Source organism: Penaeus chinensis, chromosome 41, assembly GCF_019202785.1.
Source record: "Penaeus chinensis breed Huanghai No. 1 chromosome 41, ASM1920278v2, whole genome shotgun sequence".
NCBI classification, from domain to species: Eukaryota; Metazoa; Arthropoda; class Malacostraca; order Decapoda; family Penaeidae; genus Penaeus; species Penaeus chinensis.
In genome coordinates, this window is record NC_061859.1 from 8,357,398 (window position 1) to 8,364,897 (window position 7,500).

Here is a 7,500-nt window from a genome sequence, read left to right on the forward strand (position 1 = left end):
AGACCAGCAATCCGGACGAAAAGGGTATTTTCGCTTGTGACTGGTCGATGACGTCATAAGTTTCCCGTTCGGACCAATGGACAGTATATATTCTTTTCAACGTTAAATACCAAAAAATATAATCGATTTAAGATATGCGAAATTATTATAATTATAAAAGTTTACTGAAAAATAATCATCGTGATATTTCATTCTAATCTGCAGAGAAACTGTAGCCGACAAGAGACTAAAAGACCGGTTGGCACTAAGGGTAGGCGACGTGAAACCGCAATGTGTTTGGGATGAATCAAAAGATTAAGTTAACTAATTTTCACTGAATTACGTAGACAAATTAATAATGATATGCAGGCAAGACCAGTAATGGAGTAAATGTGCACACATAATCAAACTTTACCCAATTTCATGCTGCTTTCATACCATTTGTGAAGCTCTCCCGTAAACAGATATGTTTTAGCATGAGGTATTTCTATTATTATAGCAAACATGTGACTATACGAATGTTCACGTTACTAAGTATAAGCCTAGACACTCCACAGGAGAGTCGATCGGACCCTATGACTCGCTTCGTGAAATTGGATTTTCAACGAGGGTCATGTGGAAAAATCTTAAATTCTTAAAATTCTTAGATTATTACTCGCACACATGCATTCATATGTTCAATTACATGCTTGCATTTACATGTATTGCAATATTTTTTTATCCGCTGGAGGAAAACCTGCTGTAAACTATACATCCAAATTATGCACAAATGGAAAGTTACGTGAACATATCAAATTAACCAGTCAGCATATTTCATAGAATTTATTACGCCGCGTCACATAAGCATGAACTAGTAAAGGCAATATATATTATGAGACACCAATTCATACGCACACATCGAAGTACCCAATCTATTTGACTATTCCATATTCTATATACGCAATGGAACCAGGGAAGACAACATGAACTGTAAGATGGGAGAAAAAACACACAAGGGAAAAGGGCATCTTGGTATCCAGTGTCTTTTTTAGACAATGAGAGAAATGAGGCAATTTTCTTCCACTCACATTCAATTAAAGCAAGAGAGATAAGAATGAAGAATAATTGATGTAAAAAAAACGGAGAATGTAAGGATAAGAGAACCATCGAACAATTTTAATCTAATTTAGGTTAGCGGAGCTAGGACTCATGGCTCTTTCTACTCAATACTTTTAATCTCAAGACCTCACAAAAGGCTGCCAATAGTACTAAGCCTTTTTAATCTAAAAAAAATATATATTTATTTATTGTCTATTTGAAGCTCATGAATCATTTTGTAACAGATCATGGAGAAGGTGTATGCTCGATAGGAAGCTGTTTAAATGCGTGTTTGTCTTACCTTCCCCGAAAGATGATTTTTGCCTTATGCACAATGTAACGTTTTAAAGATTTAGATTTCTCTCCTATCTTCATACCTCCCGCATGCTTGTTTTTTTTCCGAGTAGAATGTCTTATCAGTCTCTGAAGCCTGTTATCTGTTAATAGTCGGTTTGAAATATATCTTTAGATCCTTCCGACAATGTAAAAGATAAACATGTATTGACGAAAAGAGAAAGGAAAAGGACCTGACACTTTACGGGCAGAAGAAAAGGCAGAATGGAGGCAAATTTGATAAGACATTGTTCTTTTTTAGCATTACTGAAGATTCAAAGAGAAGATTACCTTTGCTTTGAATGCAAAGTAAAGGTAATCTTATCACTGAAACTACTGTTAAAAGGATAAGCTATGCTAGTTGTGGAGTCCCCTTCTCTCGTTGTTTTGATTTAATGGACGAAAGGTATTAAGGTATAAATAATAAAAGGTTTTAGGTTTTAGTGAACTGACAATAAAGGGTGTCATAGAGCACATAGCATTAGGAGACCGTCCACAGTTTATTTTTTTATGAGCATATCGCTCGAGGAAGCAAATATCAACATCTTTCATTTCAGATACATTAAGAAAAGCTGTAAAGCATATGAATCCAAACAAAACAGATGCAGCATCGGATTACTTACGGAATGGTAATCACAAATGACTTAATAAATGCATGCAGTTACTTTCTTCCAAGGTATAACAAAATAAAAAAAAACTTGATACAAGTAGCTCATTCAGTTAGAAATTATTTCTATTATGAATTATAATATCAGACTCAAGGTACATTTATCTCTGAATTGACATAACGTTGACGGAACCAAAACAACAAAGTATTTGGCCTTGCTTTAACTCCATAACCAAACAGGTTTCGTAAGAAAACTAAGATTCAGTACAATTGTTTTATTGATTCCATTGTACATGTGATTCCGCTTGGTACAGCAGCATCATTTTAAAGGCGATCGATCACTTTAGCGAAAGATGATCGAAAACTCACCGAGGAGCTAAAGATTAGTACACCCCCATTAAAGTTTAGTCATGACGGGCATTTTTTTCAAATCAAGCAAAGAAAGACAACAATAATAATAGCTTCATTAATAATAATGATAGTAATAAAATTTGTACACCCTCATTAAAGTTTAGTCATGATTGGCCTGTTTTTTTTCAAATCAAGCAAAACAGACAATATTAATACTTTCATTAATAATGATGATAATAATAACAAAATTATAATAGCAATAATGATAAATAAACTTATCCTATTAATCCAAATAAGTAGATATAAGAAATAGAGGTATCCTGTTTATACTCTATTCCACCAGAATAGTTGTCTTGTTTCACTCATATTCGAGGTGAACGAAGAAGCCTCTCCCAACTTGGGGTCGCCAAGACCTCAAAATATCAGACGTGGTCGATTTTGAGAGGTTTTCAACATATACGTAGTCACATATTGTTGTAGTCTAATGGCTAAATTTTGCTTGGTTATTACCGATAATTTAAAATGCAGTAGTTACATGCGCTAATCCTGTGTCATGCGTGTCTCCGCCTACCTACATCCAGATAATGAACCATGAATGGAGAAACTTAGCAGCATGATCCAGGCCCAAGGCTCCCATCAAAGCCAATTTATGTCAGATGATAGAATGCGCTTATAATAAAATTTTAGTTGTCTTTGAGAAATAAGACATTATTTCAGAAGTGGATGTTTTAACAATGGGCCTTTAAATTCCAAATACTGTAATTGAATTTAATGATGGCAATTTTGTCTTTTTCCAACCTTACAGTACCTTTCTAACGTGGATATTTATTACGTTTTTCCTTACTTATACAGCCAACAATTAGTAATCTATAATACAAATCTATATATTGTAGAACAGACTGAGGTCGCGGTCATGTCTAGAGGTGCATAACTGGGGCCTGAAAAAAAAGTTGGGAGCCACTTCTCTAGATCGACCTCTAACGTAAGGCCAAAGGTGGTGAATTAATAATTTTAAAAAGACTATACAATCCCTCCCCGGAATCTAATCAACAACACAGGAGCAGCGCGTTATAATGAATAGGTTTATTTGAGACGAAGACAATCGTTAATCTTATTGTATGGAAGACATGTAAATTTCTATATTATCAATAAGATATATCGGATGACATGAGTACTCGGATGACAAGATGCAAGATAAGCTGAGGTTTATGAATAATGACCTACTGAGATATTTATGAAGCTCACGATGGAGGATGGCGACTCACGAAAGAGCGCGTCCGCAAACACGTACACACACACACACACACACACACACCATACTCACACACACACACACACACACACACCATACTCACACACACACACACCATACTCACACACACACACACACACATACACCATACTCACACACACACTCACCATACTCGCACACACACACTCACCATACTCACACACACACACACATACACACACACACACCATACTCACACACACACACACACACACACACATACACACACACACCATACTCACACACACACACACACACACACACACACACACACACACATACATAATTAAGGGCATAACAAATATATGCGATCTACATAAATACTCATTAAATTTCATGCATGGAATATGACCCACAGAGCACCAAGGATGTTTATAAACACAATAAACATCCAAGGTCCAGAGTGCACTTCAGGTTGAGTCACACATACAGGGATTGGGAAGATGCTTCCTTTGCATCATCACTATTTGCCATCCTGTTGTACTTCTCCCCATTGTATTTATTTCTTACACTTTATAAATGCCTCTGTCTCTGAAGCTGAAAACACGTGATGAAACATGTACGCAAACACGCACACACACACACACACACACACACACACACACACACACACACACACACACACACACACACACACACACACACACATACACACACACACACACACACACATAACACAAGCACATACACTCGTGCCACAGAATCATTCCTTGTTGCCTCAACCCTGCTTTCGACTCCATTTCGGGTTTCCGCGTCTCTTCCCTGCATTCAGCCTAGCCTGACCTCATATGTTCCGAATTCAGGACAACCTTCCTGTATATTTTCCTCTTCCTTGTATTTTTATGTAAACACACTAGTTCTCAAATGCACGTTAAAAGTATTGTGCTGTGCGCTATCTGTTTTAGATGTGCTTGTGTTTGAAGTCATAAATAAGAAGCAACTCAGTTAATGTTTTAAAAAAAATACTGATTTTGTGTTCTATTGTGATTTTTTAAGGTTCTTTTAGTATCTGTATAATTTATCTAACAGTCCCGTCAATACATAGTTATTTCTCTTATGATTGATGATGGTCAGATTTTTTGAAGGTTATATATTGATTTTAATAAAGCGGTGACTTTTTCACCGGTCAGTAGGTGGTTGCCTACCACTTTTTCATGGTATGTTCATTTATTAATTAATTTCGATTTATCTGACCTGCTGCACTCTCCCTATGTAAATATGATTATACTTAATATATATATATATATATGTGTGTGTGTGTGTGTGTGTGTGTGTGTGTGTGTGTGTGTGTGTGTGTGTGTGTGTGTGTGTGTGTGTGTGTGTGTGTGTGTGTGTGGCATGTACATAAGCACGATTTGTGTAAGCCTTTAGACCAAAAGACCACGTGAGTGTTTGCCACGTCAAATTGGAGCTGTCGCCTCTGCGAGAGCCTAGATGACGATTATATCTGACCTCGTCTCACCGTGACCAGCTCACCACCAGCATCCGAAACCCCAGAGCTGGCTGGCCTCCCCCAACACGTAGCGTGTGGTCACTTACATGTGTCGTGAGTCGTACGTACGTTAACTACCATTGTTATTCAGCAACTGCCTGTTACAGGCTGGTAGCAGGGTGGTCGTTGCGTCCCTTTGGTTCGCAACACGGACACAGTCTCCGAAATCCGCTCGACCAACGCTTCCACGATGCGACCATGTCTTCAAAACCACTTGAGTCCACTCTTTGGGCCTCCTTGTTTCTTTTCCCTCCCTTCTTCTCCCATGAATATGTTAAATCGTATGTGCAGTCACTCTCACGTTAGTATATGTGCTAAGTGACAAGAAATGGCGGCGTTCTCAATCTATTCTTCTGACCTCAGGTCACATTTTTTATTTTAGTTTACAGCAGTCAACAAACATGATTGTCGTTTATTAAGTAATTAATTAATTTTCATCGTTTTAGAGATTCTTATTGTTTCAGTGACAAAGAATTTATGGCGTTCTTAATTTCCTATCGTTATCATGGAAATCATATAATTTTATCTCGTTCTCTCCTCGCCCCGACCTGTATTTAATTTCTCTTTCCCTTCCGGTTGACTGGGTACTTGGAAGGGCCATGAGTTGACCGTTCGTTTTTCCCGTAATTAGGTTGTTGTTGTTGTTGAATCATGGGGATAACCGTAGCATCGTTACATATCTTATTGGTTACACGTTCTATCGGCGCCAGAGCGGAGCTTGTAACGCGATATTCATATAGATTATTATTTTGAGTATAGCGTCAGAATCCTCCTCATAGTGTACAGGGATGTCCAATCGATCTACGTTTCGACGTTACGATAGTAGGCACAGATAAAACAGTTATTCGTTCAATCGGCAACCTTCGAGGTGTGACCCGCAGTTACGTCCGTTCGTTAGTGTAAGACTAGAATCATTATTCGCTTCATATTCATGCCCTCCTCACCTTCTAAAAGTCGCTTGCATGTTTTGGGTAAATCCCAAGCGATTGTGTGATTCGTGATAATTAGATACTCGTAGGGTATGTCACGAGCGCCCATCACAGATGCGCAGAGTAGAGTTGGTTATTTATAGATTTTCCCGTCTTGTTTCAGTTCACTTCATCTCGTTCGGCATTTTGGGTATAGGGACCCCCCGTCGATGAAGTCTTATGTAGTCTGACATGCATAGCCCGACATGGCTACCTCGGTATTTCAGAATTTCTGACCAGGGAAGATTTGCTTGCAAGAAGGCTTGCGAATAGTTTTTCACGTCACCGTTCACTAGTGCGTACATTCTGTCGCATATCATTAAATGTGAATTCAGTGTGGTAGTTAAAATAATATTGTGTTAATTCAATTGCTAGCATTACTGTTAAATAGAACGTTAATCTTCGTGTTTGTGATACATTCTCTGTGTGAGCTAACTCTCACCTTCACGCTCACCATCGCTCACACACACACACACACACACACACACACACACACTCACACATTCACTCACTCACTCACTCACTTACTCACTCACTCACACTCACTCACTCACTCACTCACTCACTCACTCACTCACTCACTCACTCACTCACTCACTCACTCACTCACTCACTCACTCACTCACTCACTCACCCACCCACCCACCCATTCATTCACGCTGAACAAAAGACACTGAAACCTTTTCATTAATAGGGTTTGTTGATGTCGTAGTTGTAGGCGTAAAGATCTATAATGTATCTTTTGCCCACGACTTTACCAGTCGTGACGAGTGACTAGTACATGATGACATACATTTCTTCTCTGTGACGACAGATGGTTCAAGTAAATCCTTGCGGATTGCCGTTGTCCTTTCCGTTATCTACTCTTATGAGATGGTTGGTAGTTCAAGCCATGTCCATGCGGATCGCTATTTTCTTCTTTATCTTTGTGAAAGTAAAACGCAAAACGAAAAGAAAAGAAAAGAAGATAAAAACTAACATTAACCCATTGTAGCGGGGGGGGGGGGGGGATTAATAAAAAATGGGGAAAATGCTGTGCTAATTTATTTTTTTGTGAAATGGCTCTGCTAGTGCTTAGCCACAAATAAGTCAATTAGTAGATCTTGTGACCTTACCTGATTTCACCTTTCCATGAATTGACGGAAAAAAACATATTTTTTATTAGTGCTTTAAATATTGATGGTGTTATTTTTATTATAAACATTATAATTACTATAATGTTATAAAGATTAGTAACAGCAAAATAAGATAACGTAAAATATTTTCGTAAATCACCTGAAAAGGGTGAACGGGCGAGCTAGGCAATAATCATAACTGGCTCACTGGTGACTTAGTAAAATTAAACAAGTAAACTCATAGTGGGCATGACATGTACCCACATGCCATGTCCGTCGGCAATGGG